Raw genomic sequence first — 21,616 nt, 5'->3', positions numbered from 1 at the left:
AAAAAAAAAATTAAAAAATTTGCAGATAGGTCGAGTTCATGGCCAGGTGACTGGACAAATAAACAAGGTGGTGTTGTAATTCTGCAACAGTGGGCTTTACAGGGTTAAAGGGGTTAAAGGGAGAACAGAGTAAAGAACAGGAGTGAGAGAAGTCTACAGCCCCACCCTCAGGTAAATGTGAGGAGCAGCTCAACCCCAATCTTATAACGAACATTACAGATCCGAGTACAACGAGATCCATCCATACAGTTTAGAGAATGAAGCAAAAGCACGTGAAGTAGAACTGGAGATCACAAGCGTGCAAGTCAAAGGGTTAATGCGACAGCTATCAACAGGAGAAAAAGACATGAATAGAAGACACGAGGAGTCCAGCTCCCCTCTCCCAGATGACCAAGATAGAAAGTCGAAGGGAATCAGGCACACTACGTGCCTTGGACATTCATGGACATAACTGGATTGATGCAAAGATTGCCAAATGTGTGTTAGGGGGCACAAAGGTGGATTACCAGATTTGAAAAACAAACAACCGGACAACACTTGGCCATACTCGATCTGAAGGCAATCCTATGCCAGATCGTAGGAAAAGCCAAAGTGCTGGAAACACTCAATAATGCTGGGTTGGAAAGAATGGCTGACGATCCAAGGGGAAACGGAATAGCCTTTGGCCCATACAGGAATACCCTATGGAATGTGCTAAGGGATATGTGCCCAACTAAAAGCTGACCCAGGAAAGGTGGAAAAGATAAAACTGGACGAGGAAGAAGGAATTGCTCAATTCAAACTGAAACTTCATGACTCCTGGAGAAAAAAGATGGGAGCACCCTGGGATGGGACACCGGCAAGCATGACACTGTTCAAACTCATGTTAAAACGGGCGCTCAAGTCAAGTCAAGTCAAGTCACCTTTATTGTCACATCACCACGGCACATGTGCCTTGGTGAGTGAAATTCTTGGGAGCGAGCTCCAGAAATTGCAGAACCATTTACATACAATAGTAGAAACATAAATAGAACAGTTTACAGACAGGTTAAGAAAAGTGTGCAAAATGCTCAGTATCATTGAAATGTGCAAATGTGGAAAGGGTGCAATGTGCTCATACATAATCAGTACACACAGTGTACTACTAGACATATATATGACCATACATATATGTATGTATAAGTATAAATATAAATAATATATATAAAGTATTATATACATGTAATATTATGTAACATGTTAAGGTGCAACGGACTGTACAGATACAGAAACAGAAATGGTGGTACTGATAGCTTATTGTCAGATAGATTGTTGTTTTAAATTAAATGCAGTGTGTTTGTATAGTCCCATGTGTATTGATGCAGTACGAATACAGTGTGCGTGTGTGCATATGTGTATAGAACTGTTGTTGAACTGTTGAATATGCTGTGTGCTGTGTTAGTTATGGCTGTTAATTAGTCTGATGGCCTGAGGGAAAAAGCTATCCCTAAGTCGACTAGTGCGCTGATCCTCAACACCGGTGCTCCTCAGGGCTGTGTCCTCAGCCCACTCTTGTATTCCCTGTATACACACGACTGTACAGCTACACACAGCTCCAACGTCATCGTCAAATTTGCTGATGATACAACGGTGATAGGCCTGATCACCGACAACGATGAGACGGCCTACAGAGAAGAGGTGAGCACCCTGACCAAATGGTGTCAGAAGAACCACCTCTCACTAAACATCGACAAGACCAAGGAGCTGGTGGTTGATTACAGGAGACAGAGCAGAGAACACAGACCCATCACCATCGACAAGACACCTGTGGAGCGTGTGAGCAGCTTTAAGTTTCTGGGTGTTAACATCAGTGAGGATCTCACCTGGTCCACACACACCGACACAGTGCTGAAGAAGGCACACCAACGCCTCTTCTTCCTAAGACGGCTGAGGAAGTTTGGAATGAGCCCCAGCATCCTCAGAACATTCTACACCTGAACTATAGAGAGCATCCTGACGGGCTGCATCACCGCTTGGTTTGGAAACAGCACCGTTGGCAACCGTAAGCCTCTGGAAAGGGTCGTGCTAACTGCCAGCCACATTGTTGGAGGTGAGCTTCCCTCCCTCCAGGACATCTACAACAGGCGGTGCATAAGGAAAGCTCGGAGGATCATTAATGACTCCAGCCACCCATCCCACAGACTGCTCTCTCTGCTCCCCTCAGGAAGACGTCTCCGCATGCACTAGCTCTCAGTGGAAGTTCAGGATCAGCTGGAAACAGTAGTGGGCCTGAACACTATGCCATGGACCACGTTCAAAGCTAATGTAATACAACACACAGAGCTACACAGGAAAAAGGAAACTGGAGGAAAAGAAGGCTGCAGAAGATTTAATGTTGCAATTGCACAAGGCGTAGCTGGGAGAACTAGCAAGAAATAAACAAGAAAGCCATGAAAAGAAGAAGAAGGAAGATAAAGAGTATGCCTCGAAACAGACGACAGTCATGGTGGCTCCAACCGCTGCTTAGGCTGTGCCACCTCAAAATGGAGGAGTAGCACAAGTGATGATGATACAGCCACAGCCTTTGCCCCCAGATATGATGCAATATTCAATGGGATATCCAACGAATTATCCCATGAATCTCAGTATGCTCATCAACAGCGTGGCTGGGGACCAGGCTGAGGTCGAGGAACAAGAGGACAGCGAGACAGTTGCGCAATATCTCCATCACCTCACTGACATACAGTACACAACGCGCACAGCGGCCTCATTCCCCCAGCAGGATATGAGTGAGGGGGAAATGACAGTGTACGAGGCACACTTGAGAAACAGTTTCATGAATGGACTGATTCAAGAAATATCTGACAAGGTGAAAAACCTATGCATCACGTGGGACACTGGAAAGCTGAGCCTCATCATACAACATGCTCTGTATGCGAAAAAGCTGCTCACGCAAAGTCTGAAGGAGCGGATTAAGTATGAAAGGCCGGATGAAAATCTGTGCATGGAAGAAATGCCACATACTCTGACTTCATAATGGAATTACATGAAGCGTAAGGCTTTTTTTTTATGCTTTTCCAGGGAAGATGGATATGACAAAGATTGTGCTGTGCAAACAGGAGGCCAAGGAGGAAGCTGCTGGAATTGCAATAACCCACGTTACCTGAAACAAGACTGTCCCTACTTACAGTATGGAGCACTAGGAGGGGTCATGGGAAGCCAAGGAAGACAACAGGTGCCTGCACAGATGCCTGCTCCAATGTTTCAACAAGGAGCAGGGCAGTCAGGAATGCAGCATGCACTCGCAGCAACACCACAAGGAGCTGGAAATTGGACAGGCCAATGGACGGGCCCAGGATTTCAATGACAAGCCCCAGCACCACCTGGAGGGAGGGCCCAGCTCCAGGAGGAATGTGAAGAGGCCTAGACAAGCCAGAGGGGGAGCTGGTGCAGTGTACCACCTCATTGCACCCTGCACAAGAACCAACAATTATGGTGGAATTGGAAATGAAATACAGGCCCTATTCCTGATTCACACGGAGCAATATTTACAAGCATTAAGCATACTAGGAGCCAAAATAAACTGTGGGCCAACAGGAGTGTGGATAACAATCCCAGAAATGTTAGCTTGATAATACCTAGTAGTAAGCCAAGAAGAGGAAATGACACAATTGGACAAAGTGTATTGGATGGAAGTCAAGGACAAAGACACGTCAAGAATATGGCAAGAATACTCGGAATGGAATTCCATGATTAACTTACATACATCCGGATTGCTGTGAAGCTAGAGGACCATGGAAAACAATATGATATCAACATGGACAGTATGATAATTGGCCAGCAAGGAGTAGCTACATATGCTGTACTCCCTGAGCAGATTCAAGAATGGTATCAAGTTGGAGATGCAGTCTCCCACATCTTCCTGATGATCGGGTGAGGTTTTGAATCCAAAGATTTAGGGCCTAAGATGAAAGAGGCAGAAAGGGTAGTGAAGTGGAACATGACTAAAGACCCTAGAGTACATATGTCAGAAGATAGAGATTTTAAGGATAGATTAGGGGACAATCATGTTATCATGTAATCATACACAACCATGTTAGTAAGTCAGCAAACAAACATAAACTCTAGTAAGAGTAGACGTAGAGGTACAGATGCCACAGGTGGCAGATAAGGAAGAATAAACAGAGAAAGAAGTAGACGAAGCACTAAGTCAAGTCCCAGAGTAACTGTGGACTAAACATGCAACAGATGTAGGACTAGTTAAGTCAGCAGGATTAGCAAAAATACCCAATGCACCATTACTTTATCAGAGACAGTATCCATTGTCTAAACAAGCAGAGGAAGGGATAGGACCAACTATTAAAGGGCTAGTGGAAGCAGGAGTTTTAATCCCCACAAAAAGTCAATGCAACACTCAGATTTTTCCGATCAGAAAGCCAAATTCAGATAAATGGAGATTGGTACATGATTTAAGACCGATCAGATAGTGGTGGCTGAGACCCCAGTGGTCCCGGATCCACAAACTTTGTTATCAAATATTCCAGAGGGAACAAAATGGTACACAGTAATTGATCTGTGTTAAGCATTTTTTTAGTGTTCCAGTGCACCCGGACTCTCAGCACTTGTTTGCATTCACATATCAAGAGCAACAAGGATATTGTGAAAATCAATCGATATTCAACCAAGCACTGACCAGAGATCTGGTGAATTTACAAATGGAGAGCCTGACTTACTGATTTAACTCAATTGGCAGAGATAAAAGCATTGACAGCAGCTTGTAAGTTAGGAGCAGGGAGAACTTGTACAATATACACTGACACAGCATATGCGTATGGGGTGTGTCACGTTTTTGGTCCAATCTGGGCACAGCGAGGTTTCCAGAGGGCTAATGGTTCCACTATCACCCATGGACCAGCCATATCAGAACTGCTGGCAGCGATGCAGATGCCTAAAAAATGAGCTATTGTGAAGTGCAGAGCTCACAAAACAGATGGAACAACAATAACAAAAGGAAACGCTGCAGCTGATGAAGCAGCTAAAAAGGCAGCAGTAAGGGATGGATGCATAATGGCACTCATGCAGAGAGAAGAGCCAGATGCAGGTCCAGGAGAGATGTCAATGGAAGATGTGAGGGATGCACAAAACACAGCCAATCCGGAAGAAGTAGAACAGTGTAAAAAGCGAGGTGCATTTCAGGACAAAGAGACAGAAGTATGGAGAAGCGGAGAGGGGTTGTGGGTGGCACCCACAGCCTTGTTACCAATGGTGATATAGGAAGCCCACGGGATAGATCACTGTAATAGAAGGGTGATAATAGACACTATCAGAAAAAACTTGTGGTCTCCGTACCTAGCCAGCTACGTAGATAAAACACTAAGAACATGTGAGCTTTGTGCTAAAAGAAATGTCAGAAAGGGTTTCACAGCCCCAATAGGACACATTCCAGAACCTTGAGGGCCGTTTCGACACTTAATGATGGATTTTGTGGACATGGCAGAAAAAGCAGAAGGAAAGCGATACATTTTGGTAGTGATTGACATGTTCAGTAGATGGGTAGAAGCAGTGGCCTGTGCCAAGAATAATGCTAAGACAGTGGCAAAATTCTTGTGTAGAGAAGTAATCCCGAGGTTTGGTATTCCAGATCAGTTGAGTTCAGATAATGGACCTCATTTTGTAAATAAAGTAATTGAATCCATTGCACAAGCGTTGTGCATCAAACATAAGATGGGATGTGTCTATCACCCAAGCTCACAAGGAAGAGTTGAAAGAGCCAATGGCATGTTGAAAGAGAAAATTGCAAAAATATGCGCTAGCACAAGCCTGAATTGGCTACAGGCTTTGCCATTGGCTCTGATGAGAATGCGTTCGCAGACAAACCGTACATCGCACTTGACACCTCATGAAATGGTGACAGGCAGGCCGATGCCTGTAGCATTTACGTGAGGACCCTATAAGGGCCCGTCACTGGAACAAGTGGAAGGCGAAATGTCAAGTTGTGAAACAAGTTTAACCCGTGTCCACAGACTCTTATATCCACAGATGTTTCTACAGTAGGAGAGCCACATAACCAGGTAGAAGTAGGAGACTACGTGTACATGAGAACATTCAAAAAGAAAACATTGGAGAGAACCAAGTAGAGAAGGACCTTTTAAAGTGGTGTTAGCTACCCCCACTGCAGTCAAGGTCGAAGGTAAGGAATACTGGTATCACCTTATCGGAACTCAGAGCCAGTTTCCAAGCCGACACATCACAGGGTGTCCTCTTCTCTTAGGCCTTTTCGGTTACTCAAACTGCGTCAGTTAGATTTCACTGTTAACTCTATAATTACTACAAAAAAACTGAGAAAACTCCGCAGGCCTGGATGAGAATGAGCAAACTTCTTTATTGTGGTCAATCAGCCAACAAATTGTAATTTACCAAATTCAAAGTAACAAATTGCCAAATTCAAAGTGTCAAATTGCCAAATTAAAAGTAACAAATTATTGCCAAATTAAAAGTAACAAATTATTACCAAATTAAAAGTAACAAATTAAAACCCCCAAAAGAGCATGTCATACCAAATCAATCAAGAAAGAAACAAAAACTCTTGCGACGTCCTTGCGAAAATAAAAACACCCACCTTGACCCGCTCGACCCGGATATCTTCTCAATATATATATATCCTATCACTCCTCGCCCCCTCTTTGTTCCCAGTATTTTTTTTTGGAGTCCCAGGTGCCATATCACCTGTTTTATCGGCATTACCCACTATGTTCTCTAAACACCCGGACCCAATTTCCCCTAATTTCCCATTACCTTTCACCCATATGCCCATTTATGGATTTTCCTCCCCTTATTTCGAATAACCTTAGACTAAACACCTGGGCCTTCTTCAGTCTGCACAACATGTTTATGAGCACCAAATGCCCATTTACGGATTTTCCTCCCCTTAGTTCTCAGGGCCTAGGTCTGTGGACCCCTGTTTTTTTTTTCATTCTACCTATTGTTTTCGCTATGGGCCAAGGTCTGTGAACCATGGTCTTCTTCATTTTCCATAACAATTTATGAGCTAAGGTCTGGGAACAATGGTCTTTTCCATTCTACATAACATGTTATCGCTATGGGCCAAGGTCTGAGAACCACTGTCTTTCCCATTTTTCATAACAAGTTTACATTTGTTATTACAAATGTGCACAAAAAGGGGCTCCATTCCCTCATCAAAGTTACATTTGTCATTTGCTTCTGAGTCATTTACGACAGACATCTGCCCTGAGGATTAAACCTGCATTCAACTAAAATGAGTAAGTTTCCCTTTTGCTATCTTCTCCTGTATATGTTTTTTTCTGATTATATTCACTCTATGAGTCTATTCTATGTCACATGATATTATGTAAAAAGCTCTTACCTATTCGTCATTCTATAATGTTACTATTGCTAAGCTATTGCTGCTGTAATATTGCTTGTGTACAAGTGGAGTTCTTTGACTCCTCAAGCCTGTTAAATTGTTTATGATCTCAGCCTGTCTTTTTATCCCCTGGCTGGGCTTGCTAACATATCTCAAGCTTCATTTCCTCTATCTCTACTAAGTTAGTTACTCTTCTCTCTACCTAGATCCTTCACCTCCAGGTCGGTCAATTCAGCCTGGTTACACCAGCCGGAACCCTCGTCCTTCTCCCTATCCAAGACCTGCGCCTGCTGACCCCATGGCCGGCTATCGCCGCTTCCAACTGTGTCATATCATCTCTGAGCTCACTACGCTTCTGGAACAGCTCAGTTCTCCTGATCTGCCTGAGCATGCTTATCTGCCGTCCCATATTGTGAGGAATCCTCCTGTTCGCACGTCCTCCTCTCAAACCACTCTGGTGAACAGGGGATCTCAAACTGATGGCTGTCCTCATGCTCACCCTTGCACCCGTGAGCTTGGAACTCCCGGCTCCCCCCCTCCTTATGCCTATGTTCGTCCCCTCTCTCCCACCTTTGCATCTTCTTCCTCTGATTCTAACCCTGGATCTCCAGATTACACTCCTGGATCTCCAGATTACACTCCTACTACCCCCCTTTACTAAGGTCTAATAATAAACACCTTAATAATAATAAATCACCTTTTATCCACCCTCTGACTCAAGTGTGGTTATTTTATTCTCTAGTTATATATTACCTTAAGATTATTACAACATCTGGGGTTTATCCCCATGTGTCTCATGACTCCAATCATAATCGCCTTAAGGCATGTCACTCTGTTTTTAATGCATTCCTGGGTTCTGGAATTTTTCACAACAACCTTAATCACTGTTGTCGTGCGACAGCTGCAGCAGACACTGGGCAAGAACCTTCAACCTCAAAGACAGGGGTGCAGCCCCAAACACAGCCACTCGCCGTAGAACAAAGAACCGGGGAACAGCCCTCCACCTCTGAGGCAGGACAACAGCTGGCAGGTCAGTCACCCGCCGGAAAAAGAAAAGAAAAAGACTGGGAGACATTGTTGAAATCAAAGCAATACAGGACCCCATATCCTGACGACAAGGATGATAGTGATCCCTATGGTCCTGACATAGTGACAGGCCCTGCTGCTGGAACACGAGCCAGAGCTAGAGCGCGCACAAAGCAAGGACCTATTACTGTCCACCTGCCAAGGAATGTCGAGACACCACCTGGTCAGTTCAAAACTGTAGACTTTGAGGTACTCAACTCCTTGTCCGAGAACTAAAGTTGTAACAACGTTTGTGAATCATGGTGCAGCTAGCCGCACCCCAAAAGGAGAGCACAGATGAGAAACCACTAGATAAACTCGATGAAACTCATAAACAATATAAGGACAGACTAACTGTACAAATCTTTTATATGGCATGTGTGATAGGCATACTTCTGACAATCACAGTAGGAATTCTTACAGTTAAAATTCGTGTCTATATCCTACAATCAAACGGCGCTCATAATGACTCGCTGCCCTATAACATTTCCGAATCAGGCTCACGGCTCAGGCGTAGTACAGGCACAGGTTCCGCCACTATAGGAGGACGCACAGTTTTTCAGGGGAAAAGCTCCTATCCCATAATAGCGGGAGTTGACAGGACATCAGCCAAGACAGCTATTGAAAGTCACATGAAGTGTGCTCTAGGATTATTCGCCCATGCTAGCAAGCAAAGGAAAGTATTGAATGGCACGTTGTATTTTGTGATGTATTCCTTTGACTACACTGGTCCCTTTCCGGCAGTAGTTTCAGACCCAATACAGTGGGCGAGAAAAAACAATCATCGTCTCACTACACCCTGACCCTAGAGATTCGAATTAAGCGACGAGGGGAAGCGACCCAAGATCCAACAACCAGCATCGTTGTCAATGGCCAACCTGCCAGTGGTGACGACGGCGGACATTGTAAGTTAATCCATGCCTTATAGTATTACAGTCTCCATGCGGACTCGGTTTATCCGTCCTCATTGTAGACAACATTATTAAACGTTATTCCTTGAAACATATGAAGTCCATGTCTACATCCCTGCCTGGTTTCCTGGCTTCCAGTTTCACCAGGCAAGCATTGATTTCTGGGCTAAATGTGGCGGTTCAGGCAATAGTAAACGCGAAACTGTCCCTCCAAGGTGCAGGGGGAATATGGGGCACTCCAGGATTACGTTAAAGTGACCAGTTTTAACCAATACAATACCACAGTTGACGGCACCGAGGGAAACCTCTATCGACAGTGGCTGACAGAAACCGCTCACCAGGTTGCTGCAAACAGTACCTGTGTAATATGCCATGACCGGTCTAATCAAACTTCCTATTGTTTGAACATTCAGTATTTACACCGGTCGATCGGCGCTGTTTCTGTTACTGTTTATTGTCTTTTGTGTATTGCATTTTTTGTACTTTTTGTATTGTCTTGTAACTTAATGTCTGCACTGTTTTTTGTCCTGCACTGTCTTTTGTCCTGCACTGTCTTGCTTGTCTTGTCCTGCACTGTTGCACTTTATGTGGCTAAGACTACTTACATGTCCTTAGCCCTGCCTTTGTTTTATGTAGCACCTTGATCCTGGAGAAACGTTGTCTCATTTCACTGTGTACTGCAACAGCTATATATGGTTGAAATGACAATAAAAAGCTTCTTGACTTCTTGACTATGTAATACCTACTAGAGGTGTGGACGAGTGTGACAAATCCCCATATAATGATACATATTTATGTCCTGCATTTTGCCTGTTGGGTGGGCAACATAAGTAGATCCTGTGCGTATCAGATGGTAGCCTCGCCAATCCCTACAGATATGACTGTTCAGATGCGGCCAAACCAGAAGTTTCCACTATGTATTAAGTCAAGGGGATCAGTGTATGTCGGATTAATTGGATCGATCCAGACCCATTCCCACTGCTGGACGAGAACAATAGTGATTCGGACTGGAACTAGTTGCGCATATACAGGACTGTAACATGTTGGGGTGTGTCCCTGTTTGTCTGTGTCCCCTGTGTGTGTTGTGTACAGATGTACATGAGGCACCACAACCATTGCTGGTGGTGGCCTTAATGCCTTAAATGTGAGAAGAAAAAAAAAACTGAATCCAGACTGACTACACACAAACTTTTCTGTACATACGCTTACGTAATGGGTGTTGGTATTTTGTGTCTACTGGTCTATTGCCTGTCTCTGTGTTGTCTGTAAGGCTTTGTTGCAGGCCAAGTCGAACCCGCGGAGTGACCAGAGACAAGTCCAGCGACCCCTGTGCCGGGTTAGAGGCGAGTCCACGAGGTGTCGCTTGTCGCCTCGACGACACTCCTGGTTACTGCTACACGTGCATCCAACTGGACACCAAAGATGTGCGACAAGGTCTACAGGATATGCAAGGGCCACCCACTTTCATGGACTCATGGGCACGGGGTGATTCGGATGCGGTTGTTCCCATAACTCAAGCTTTCCACGCTTATCACCACAAAGACATTTGGGGATCCCTACATGCGGGCCGTCACATTTGGGCCCCCTTGCTACAGTGGATTCAAACCATGCATCACAATCATTACTGGTGGTGGTCGTAGGGACAGCTAGTTCTCTCATGCCGTGAAATTGTTCTTTGTTTATTTTGTCATATGTTTATGCTGTATGTTTTGGTGACCCTGGTGACAAAAAGAAAAATTTTTCACTGTCGAGCTATATATGCGGACAGAGTGAGAATTTTCCCTCAAATCTGGCATCTAGAGGGTTTTTCGCTCACTCCCGGCTCACCTTCTGAGAAAGAGTACGTGTGAATTGTGGTCATTGTAGTGGAGTAATGTTTTGTTTTATGTTATTGTGTTTGTTATGTTTTATGTATTATGGGTTTTGTTTTCATTGAGGAGGAGTAATATTCTGTTTTATGTTATTGTTTTTATGTTTTATGTATTATGGGTTTTTTTTTTGTTTTCGTTGTGGGGGAATGTTGTAAGTTATTGTAAGTTGGGGTAGAGGTCGTCGTGATTAAATAGATATATGGGTTAGTGGAAATGACAGTGGTAGTCCAGAACACTGCAACATAAGTTTGGTGAGACTTTACAGTCTCACAGGAATGTTGTAAAAAATCTTAGTAGAAATAATTAAAATATTATTCCTTACAATACTATAACCAAAGTAAAGTATTAGGCCTTGCAAAATATTACAATTGCTGTCATAAGACATATGTAGGCGATGTTGTAGGCCAAAGATGTGTATTATAATCATAAACTTAGTAAAAGTAACCAGATTCGGGGCTGTCAGGCCTAGTCAGTCTGAGCACATTTGTAATAACAAATGCAAACTTGTTATGTAGAATGGAAAAGACCATGGTTCCCAGGCCTTAGCTCATAGTGATAACTTGTTATGTAGAATGGAAAAGACCATGGTTCCCAGACCTTAGCTCATAAATTGTTATGGAAAATGAAGAAGACCATGGTTCTCAGACCTTAGCTCATAGCGATAACTTGTTATGTAGACTGAAAAAGACATTGGTTCACAGACCTAGGCCCTGAGAACTAAGGGGAGGAAAATCCATAAATGGGCATATGGGGAAAAGGTAATGGGAAATAAGGGGAAATTAGGTCAGTGTGTTTAGAAAACATAGGAGGTGATGCCGATAAATAAGGTGATATGGCACCGTGGGACTCCAAGAAATACTGGGAACCAAAGAGGAGGCTAGGAGTGCCAGGGTATATATTGAGAAGATCGGGGGTGAAGGCGAGGGTGTCAAATTCAAAGTCTGGCCAGATGAAGGAGGCAGCGCACGCGTGTATCTGTGTCTGTGCATGTGTGTGTGTGTGTGCGTGTGTTTTGTGTGTGCATGTGTGGTGTGTGTGCGTGTTTTTTATTTTTGCAAGAACGTTGCGAGTGTTCTTGTTTTTCTTGATTGATTTTTGCATGACATGCACTTTTTGGGGGTTTTCATTTGTTACTTTCAATTTGGCAATTTCTTTTAAAAGATTGTTGGCTGATTGAGCACAATAAAGAAGTTTGCTCACTCTCATCCAGGTCTGAGGAGTTTTCTCAGTGTTTTTTGAAGTAATTATAGAGTTAACAGTTAAGTCTAACTAAAACAGTCTTTAGTAACCAAAAAGTCTAAGTGTGGAGATCACCCTGCGATGTGTCAACTTGGAGGCGGCTCTGAGTTACGACAGTGTCACTCCAGCGGACTGGGCCGTAGAGGCCGCCAAACTCCAGGTGGAGTGAGCTCGGACCCCGAACGATGTGGGGAAGCCAGAGGGCTTGTGAGCCGACAATCGCATCCACTACCCATCAGCTCAACGTCTGAATAGTGGCCGGGAAACCCTTCCTGTTAGGGCCGTAGCAGACAAGCAGCTGCACCGATTCTCTCCACGGACTCGTCCTGCGGAAGTAAGTGACCATTGCTCGCACTGGACACAGTCGGCTCTGTCGCTTCTGTTCCTGGGAGGAATTTCCCACGGAGGGCCCTCGAGTAGGGACACCAGATCTGCAAACCATGGCTTGCCCGGCCGTCGAGGTGCTACCAGGAGGAGACGGACTCCATCCCTGCGAACTCTCTCCAGAACACCAGGGAGCAGTGCAATCCGAGGAAAGGCATACAGGCGTAGCCTCAGCCACGACTGCACCATGGCATCCAGACCTAACGGGGCTGGTGAGAGAGAGAGAACCAGAGGGGACAGTGAGAGGTCTCCCGGGTAGCAAACGGATCCACCTAGGCTCTGTAGAACCTCCGCCATATGAACTCCACCACCTCTGGGTGGAGACGCCATTCCGCAGGCCTCGGCCCCTGCCTCGACAGGGCATCTGCTCTGACATCCAACCGTCCCGGGATATAAATGGCCCTCAAAGAGAGGAGTCTGTCCCGAGACCACAAGAGGACCGCTCCTGCTAGCTTGTACAAAGGGTGAGATCGGAGGCCCCTTGGTGGTTAATGTAGGAGAGCACCGCAGTATTGTCCATGCGGACCAATACATGGCGATTTCGCAGGTCCAGGAGGAAGTGTTTTAACCCCAAAAACACCGCCATCATCTCCAGGCAATTTATGTGCCACGAGAGACGTGGGCCGCTCCACAGACCTTGGGCGGAGTGGCCACTCATGACCGCACCCCATCCCGTGAGGGAGGTGTCCGTTGTTAGCGTCATGTGGCGACATGGAGCCCCCAACATGGGGCCTTGGGACAGAAACGTTCGGTCTTTCCAAACATCCAAGGCTCGAAGGGCACACCGCGAGACCTTGATGGAACGATATGGGTTTACCCTGAGAGAAAATCTCCTGCCCCGGAGCCACCACTGGAGGGGCCTCATGTGCAGGAGGCCGAGCGGGATAATGCTGGATGCCGCAGCCATGAGCCCTAGCAGCCTCTGGAACTGCTTCACAGTGAGTGGCTGGCCTTCCCGCACTCTCCTGACCGAGGTGAGGATGACGTCGACCCGAGCAGGTGACAACCGTGCCTGCATCCTGGCCGAGTCCCATATCACGCCCAAAAAGTTGGTTCTCTGTGCTGGAGAGAGAGCACACTTTTGCTGGTGTTTAGCCGAAACCCAAGCACCTTCATGCAGGCGAGGACGACATCTCGATGACGCAATGCCTGGTGCTCCGACTGAGCCAGAATCAACCAGTCATCGAGGTAATTTAAAATGCGGATGCCCTGGAGCTGCAGTGGGGTCAGTGCTGCATCGACACATTTCGTAAAGGTGCGTGGCGAGAGTGCTAGGCCGAACAGGAGGACCAGATATTGGTAAGCTTCGCCCCCGAAAGCAAACCTCAGGAACCTCCTGTGTGCAGGAAGGATGGAAACGTGAAAGTACGCGTCTTCCAGATCTATTGTGATGAACCAGTCCCCCGACCTGATCTGAGTCATGACCTCCCTGAGGGTGAGCATCCTAAACCTGAGCCTCCTGAGAGAGCGGTTCAAGGAGCGTAGATCTAGAATGGGACGCAACCCGCCATCCTTCTTCGGAACGATGAAGTACGGGCTATAAAAGCCTGACTGCACTTCTTGTTCCAGGACCTTAGCCAGCTCGGGTCCCACCAGGGTGGGACACATCCCGTTGAAACGGGGAGGAGAGGATACGAACTTAACCGTGTAGCCATCCTCTATGGTCCACAGATCCCACCGGAAGACTCCTGGGCGCTCCTCCCAAGCTGTCAGAAAGCTCTTCAGGGGAACCAGCCCCTCAGGGCTGGCCTCTGACTCACTCAGAGCAGCTGGGGCCAAGCCCTGCAGCTGATGGCGCCTCGTGAGAGGCGGCGGACCCTCCCTCTCCACAACGAACCTTCGGGTGGAAAGGTGGGGAGCGAACCACTGGAGGGAAGCCACGCCCTGAAGCACATCATGTGGCAGGGCTGACAGACCGGCCTCCATGACCCGAACGGCTGGAGCCACGTACTGCGGCCGTTGACACCTCCTGAGAGGCGGCGGGCCTCCCCCATCCATACCGAGACTTTGGGCGGAAGTGGAGGGAGGTGCCCGCTGGAGGAGGGCCGTGCTCTAGAGCACATCCTGTGGCAGAGCCAACGGCTTAGTGCCCCGGTGGTGCAGGGGAGTCATGGGCACCGTCACGTGAGGTGTGCCCCATCCCCCCAACCATAGACTGTCAGGATCTACGCACCACTGCCCGTTTGTCGGAGGCGAGGGTGACCCTCAGGTCACCCTGCTCCTTCCTGGGCCTAGAGCGTCGCCTCCGGCCCTTAGGCCCCACTTGCGGAGATCGGGTGGTCACGCTCTGTCTCTGGGCTTCGCGGTGCCCGGAAGGACCAGGCTGGGGCTGCCGCCGAACAGCCCCACGAGATCGCCGAGGGAGGTACTGCTGAAACGCAGCCGACTGCTTTTTAGACTCCTGGAACTTGTGTACGACCGCCGTTACAGTGTCACCAAACAGTCCAGGAGGAGCCATTGGTGCGTCCAGTAGCACAGCTCGATCCTTGTCCGGGAGGTCGGACAAGGTGAGCCACAGATGCCTTTCTGTGGCTACCAGGGCCGCCCAACGTGTGCTTCGTGGCCCGAAGAGTCAAGTCGGCAGTGCGACGCAACTCCTCAATATCAGCGGCCCCCGGAGCTAAGTCCCTCATCCAAATCACATAGCAGGTCAGCCTGGTATGCCTGCAACACACCCATGCTGTGGAGGCAGCCCGTGGCCTGACCTGCTGCCGTGTAAGCCTTCCCTACTAAGGCTGATGTAGCGCGTAGCAGCTTAGTAGGGAACACCTTAGCCTTTAGCGATGATGCTATGCTAGGGGAGAGATAGCTAGCCAGCGTCTCTTTCACATGCGGCATTGCCCCGTAGCCGCACGCCTTAGCCCCAACCACATTCGCGTAAAGCAAGGAGTGACTAGGAGAAGTGCGCGTAGAGTACGGGGTTTCTCTGGATCTGGACACCTCGGCGTGCAGATCGGGAAAAAATGGCAGGCTCCGGCGCTGAGGAAGTGACACAGGGCGCAGGAAACACTCATCCAGCTTACTGGGTGTGCGCTGCTTCTGCTGCTCCACCGGCCAATCTAAATCCAGCTTGGCTACGGCTCGTGTCACGACCTCGAAGAGCTCCTCATACAGCACAGGCTGTGAAGAGCCCACGGGCTCGCTAGCATCCATCAGCTCTCCTTCCTCGGAGGGAGAGACATGTAATGCCGCGCTGCTCGCGCTGGGAGAAGGAGCAGCCATCGGGCCTGCCTCTCCGCGAGAGCCGGAGCTCGATTCAGCAGATGAGGCTGGAGAGGACTCATCCGCCTCCAATCCCGCTGCTAAATCGACCCGCGAGCCCCACGAGCGCCGGTGCCGCTTTGCCTCGGCAAGAGTGGGACCGGAGCCGCGAGGGAGAGCGCTCTTCGAGGAGCGAAGCGTGTGCATAGCCATGCGGCTGCAATGCGAGCAATCGACTCCCTCGAGAGCCGATTGTGCATGCTCCACTCCCAAGCAAACAACGCATCGATCGTGCGAATCCTTCCCGGTAATAAAACAAGGACACAGAAAAACACACTTTCGGAATTTTTGTCTGCCAGCCATCACTCGATCAGAAAAACACAGTATCAGAAAACAGAGCTTACCTGAACGAGCAGAAGCTAGCGCCTTGTCCATCTCGCAGCCAATTGTAGCTTCCTGTTTATGCGACGTCACCCGCCGATGACGTCACGTCCCAATGCCTATTGGTCAGATTACACACGTGGTTCAGTGCGCGGTCACGCAGGGGCATTCCCATAGCGTTTCGAGCTTGAGTTCCGAAAGGGAACAATTGTATGTTGTCTCACCTTGACACTAAGTGCAAGGAGTTGTGAACTCAGTGAAAGTACAAAAAGTACATCTCCCTGGTCAGAACCTCCACCATATCATACAGATAAGCAAAGAAAAAGAACACACTAACAGGTAAGATGATTTTTTTTTGTTTGTAGTTTTAATTTGATTTTGTTTACATTTATTTTTGGAAGAAAAAAACATTGACAAAAAATACTCTAGAATAAAGTGATTTAAGTACTGAAACAAATATAAACTTTTGAACAGAGGGAATTTTCTGGGTTATATGAAAGTTAGATAATTAAGTCACTGCCAGGAATGTTTGCTAAATGTTAATAGGTTAGTTAAAAAATGTAGTAAAAACATTAATAAATTATAGCCATTTGCTTTGAATAGTCTAGCTAAGTGCTGGGACTTTATTCCTCTTCTCATTAGTTGATATGTTGATTTGGTTTATTACCTCAAAGTTAACTAGAACCACCACAGAAACATGACCACAACAATACAGATACTCATTTAAACAAGGAACATTGCATGCGGTAAATTAAACCATTTTACCAAAGTATTGAGGAAGCGTCAACTGACCCATGTAGATTATTCCTCTAGAGGGCTCCCTCTGGTGGCTAGGAGTGGGCATATACCAGGGGAGATTGTCTCAACTTTAAATTCACATACATTTATATTCACATTCCCTAATTTCAAAAAATCTCATATCCATTATTTCATTTCCATCATTTTATACAACCCCTATTCCAAAGAAAATCGAGACACTGCCAATTGTACATAAAAACCATATGCAATGATTTGCAAATCTCATAGACCCATATTGTAAAATATGTTAAAGTGTGAAGTTGTAGCTGAGAGGATAAAAGGATGTGATCAGTCACAGTTATTGTTATGGGTCTTCTACATCTGAATATGAATGACTGCTGGAAATATGGGACATATTATAACGCTTCACCACCATAACTGATTTATCCTGGAAAAAGGTCTGAGGAGAGACTCCTGTCATACACCAAACCTGGTGAGGAAACAATGCTTAATTCTGAAAAACACAAGAAGACAGAATTTCAGACAAATTTAAACATATTGCTTATGAACAACAGAAGCATAAATACACACATTAGATGTGACATTTTACAGCTCACAGTGAATATTACACAATATCATACAGTAAAGAGACAGTAAGTCAGTAACTCACTGTAGTGTCTCCAGTTTACAGTGTGGATCCTTCAGTAGATCAGAGAGCAGCTTCACTCCTGATTCTCCTGGATTATTATTGTTCAGATCCAGTTCTCTCAGATGTGATGAGGAGTTTGACCTCAGAGCTGAAGCCAGAGCAGCACAACCTTCATCTGTAATACTGCAGTAACACATCCTGCAAGAAAGAAAACCTTCTCACACTTAACACACTCAGTTTTATTATTGAAAACATGAACCACACAAAATCTTTTTATACAGTACATTTAAACTCCATCTCACACACGCAACAAAGAAAACATATCAGATCACTACAATTACAGTTTCCACAGAGGAGAACTGGATGTTGTAGTATTTATTAAAACTCTGTGTGTGTGTGTGTGTGTGTGTGTGTGTGTGTGTGTGTGTGTGTGTGTGTGTGTGTGTGTGTGTACGTCAGTATCTCCAGTGTACAGTGTGGATTCTTCAGTCCATCAGACAGCAGCTTCACTCCTGAATCCTGCAGATTATTGTAACTCAGGTTCAGTTCTCTCAGACTGGAGGAGTTTGAGCTGAGAACTGAGGACAGAACTCTACAGCTTTTCTCTGTCAGACGACACCGACACAGACTGGAAGAGAAATGTTGAAATCAGAACACCGATCTCTAACACTCAAACAGAGCCATAATCCAGCTAAAGTTGAAGATGTAACAGAAATGTCAGTGTGTTTCTGTCACACACACAAATCAGAGGACAGGACACCACAGAACTAGCTATTACAACCCACCAATACTGAGACCATCATCAACTAAAATATTTGTAGAAGTAATTCATTTTGGAACTTTACTGATGATCTGAATCCATTGTGAGTTTGTCCTAATAAATCAGATATCACAATAAAACAGATTGTTTAAATAATATTTAAAACAATGATTCAAATACTACGACTGAGGTGCCCTTGAGCAAGGCACCGAACCCCCCAACTGCTCCCCGGGCGCAGTAGCATAAATGGCTGCCCACTGCTCCGGGTGTGTGTTCACTGTGTGTGTGTGTGTGTGTTCACTGCTGTGTGTGTGCACTTTGGATGGGTCAAATGCAGAGAACGAATTCTGAGTATGGGTCACCATACTTAGCCATATGTCACGTCACTTTCACTTTTCACTTTCATAATATTTATGGAACTCAAGAGTGTTATGTTCCATAAATATTATTTGAATAATTCTCATTATCAACAACAAGAAGGTTGTTCACACTGGACATCATGTTGTGACAGTTGTGACAGAGTTTCACTTGTAAACATGTTTTCAGATGTTTCTCTTGTCTGCACTACAGTGGCATGTTAAAATCTCACAATGAGTATAAGTTTTAATCATTTACATAGTTTAATCAGTCATTTATTTTAATAAAACTTCATTTCGTAATCAATGTGTGTGAATGATAGGTGGATGGATAGAAAGCAGATAAGTGCAGATAAGAAAAACACACAGAATGGTATGACTCTATCATCATTTCTCTATAAAATGTGTTTGGATACTTCCGCATAATGGCGCACAGTTGGTAAGATGTAGGAGAAGGGCTCGCTGCTTAATTTCTGTGTAAAACCCCTTTAAAAGGATCCAAACCTGGATAGCTAATATAAGGTTCAGTGGTTCAGAGCTCAGCTAATACTGCTACAAACCACGACATCTTAGGTGCGATCCATTCTCTGAGGGCTGACTTCTCAAAACAAACTACCGACATGATGGATCCTATAAGAATCATAAAAACGGATTTAATTAATCATTTGAAAAGAATAGCAGAAGCAGAGGAGAGAATTTCACAAATTTAAGTAGATATTACAGCTCTTGAGCACAAAGTTAATTCAATTCAAGTTAATTCAATTCGATTTTATTTGTATAGCGCTTTTTACAATGGGTACAAATGCTCAAGTTAAAGAACTTGAAGGAGTAACAGTGTCTCTGCGCAATAAAATACAAGATCCGGAGGACTGTGGAAGACGTTCAAACCTGAGACTGATCGATCTACCTGAAAAAACAGAGATCTCGTACGTTTGCGCTTTTCTTGAAAATTGTCTCCCTTATTTTCTGATTACATTCGAATCTGTGCTTGTTATTGAGCGAGCACACTGGGTCAGACTAACCGCCCCACAGCTGATTCTTATTTATAAGTCAATCCCATTTCAGTTAAGAACACAACAATTTCAACAACTCAAATTAATTTAATAAATATATATGCCCCCAATGAAGATGACCATGCTTTCTACCAAAATTTATTTCTCACAATATCATACAATGGTCATTACATAATTGGAGGAGACTTTAACTGTGTACTGAATGCAGGATTTGATCGCTCATCAGGAACAGACAATACACATCAACAGTCTAAAAAATGTCATTAAAAATTCTATGATTGACCTGAATTTAACTGAAATCTGGAGATACATTTATCCCAATAAAAAAGGGACGTGGTAGCTCAGTGGTTAAGGTGTTGGGCCACTGATCGGAAGATCATGGGTTTGAACCCCAGGTTCACCAAGCTGCCACTGCTGGGCCCCTGAGCAAGGCCCTTAACCCTCAGTTGCTCAGTTGTAAGTCACTCTGGGTAAGGGTGTCTGCTAAATAATGTAAAAGAATTTTCATGCTTCTGAAGTACCTACAAAACATTTTCAAAAATAGGTAATTTTTTAGTCTTTAATAGCCTGATTTCAAAAGTTGGTAAATGCTACTATACTAGTACCATACTGTCTGATCATGCCCCAATTACAGTTACAATTCAGATAAGCAACCTTTTGTCCTCTCCTTCTAGATTTCGATTTCAAGTAAGATGGCTTCATGTAAGATGGTTTGTGAAATTTTTGGATACTAAAATAGACCAGTATTTTCTTAGAAATACAGACCAGACAAATGCTTCAGTGAAATGGGAGGCCTTTAAAGCCTATATAAGAGGGGAGATATTAAGATATACAAGATATAAATCCAAAATATATTTTACACAAATGAAAAACTAACTAACTACTAAGAAAAGCAAATTAAAGCTTCAGAGTAACAGCTCTTTAATAGTGTCACGGAGTCATCAGGTCCTTCTCTCACTCACCAGCATTCACATTCCACTGAGTACTAATCAGCACCACCTGCTCTGCATTCTTCAATCAACACACACCCTATATAAGCCACTCTCAGTCACTCACTCTTTGTCTGGTCTCGTATGTTCTAATGTGATTTCTTCCCTGCAGTCATTCAAGCTCAAGACTCCTGTTTGCTTCACAACAATCGGCGCTCCTTCCTTCTCCCTCGCCTTTGGTGCAACAGGATTACTCTCCCGCATCTACCAACTCATGTCTAGGATCCTGTCTCTCCTTCCCCTGTGTTTTCCCCAGCATGTGTGTGTGTGTGTGTGTGCATGCTGCAACTTAGTAGTGCTTCGTACAGTTCTATTACGATACATCTGTTCACGGACTTCAATAAACATCACTTTGGTTTTGCTTACCCTAGCCCGTGGCGTGTGTATCATTACAAATAGCAATGGCCATTTAATGCAAATGAAATCTAGTACTTACAGCCAATACAACGAATTAACTAGCAGTAAAATAGTTAAAAAAATTTATTATGGTTAAAGCAGGAAAGGTTAAGGTTAAACCTGGAAAGGTTTAACCTGGAAAACTACTCGCATGTAGAATTAAAAAAATACAAACAGAAAGAGCCATTAACTTAATCATAGTGGAGAATACTGTGGACCCAGGGGAAATAAGGTCTTTAAGATGTTTTATGAGAATCTATACAAATCTGAATACATGAACCTTGGAAAGACAAGATAACTTTTTAGACTAACTTAATTTTC

At 45.1% G+C, this 21,616-nt stretch overlaps 1 protein-coding gene and 1 long non-coding RNA gene across 2 annotated transcripts in view; one reads left to right on the top strand and one right to left on the bottom strand.

The window, feature by feature from the left end:
• Nucleotides 1-21,616, top strand: part of LOC113647559 (NACHT, LRR and PYD domains-containing protein 3-like) — a 233,062-nt gene that overhangs the window by 35,044 nt on the left and 176,402 nt on the right. The window lies entirely within an intron of this gene.
• Nucleotides 16,740-17,862, bottom strand: LOC113647540. The gene is made up of 2 exons (XR_007138198.1): nucleotides 17,803-17,862; nucleotides 16,740-17,646 (listed from the first exon to the last, which is right to left on the bottom strand). It is a non-coding gene; the product is annotated as an uncharacterized LOC113647540 (long non-coding RNA).

Source organism: Tachysurus fulvidraco, chromosome 16 (genome assembly GCF_022655615.1).
Source record: "Tachysurus fulvidraco isolate hzauxx_2018 chromosome 16, HZAU_PFXX_2.0, whole genome shotgun sequence".
NCBI lineage: Eukaryota > Metazoa > Chordata > Actinopteri > Siluriformes > Bagridae > Tachysurus > Tachysurus fulvidraco.
This window is presented reverse-complemented; position numbering and strand designations above follow the sequence as displayed.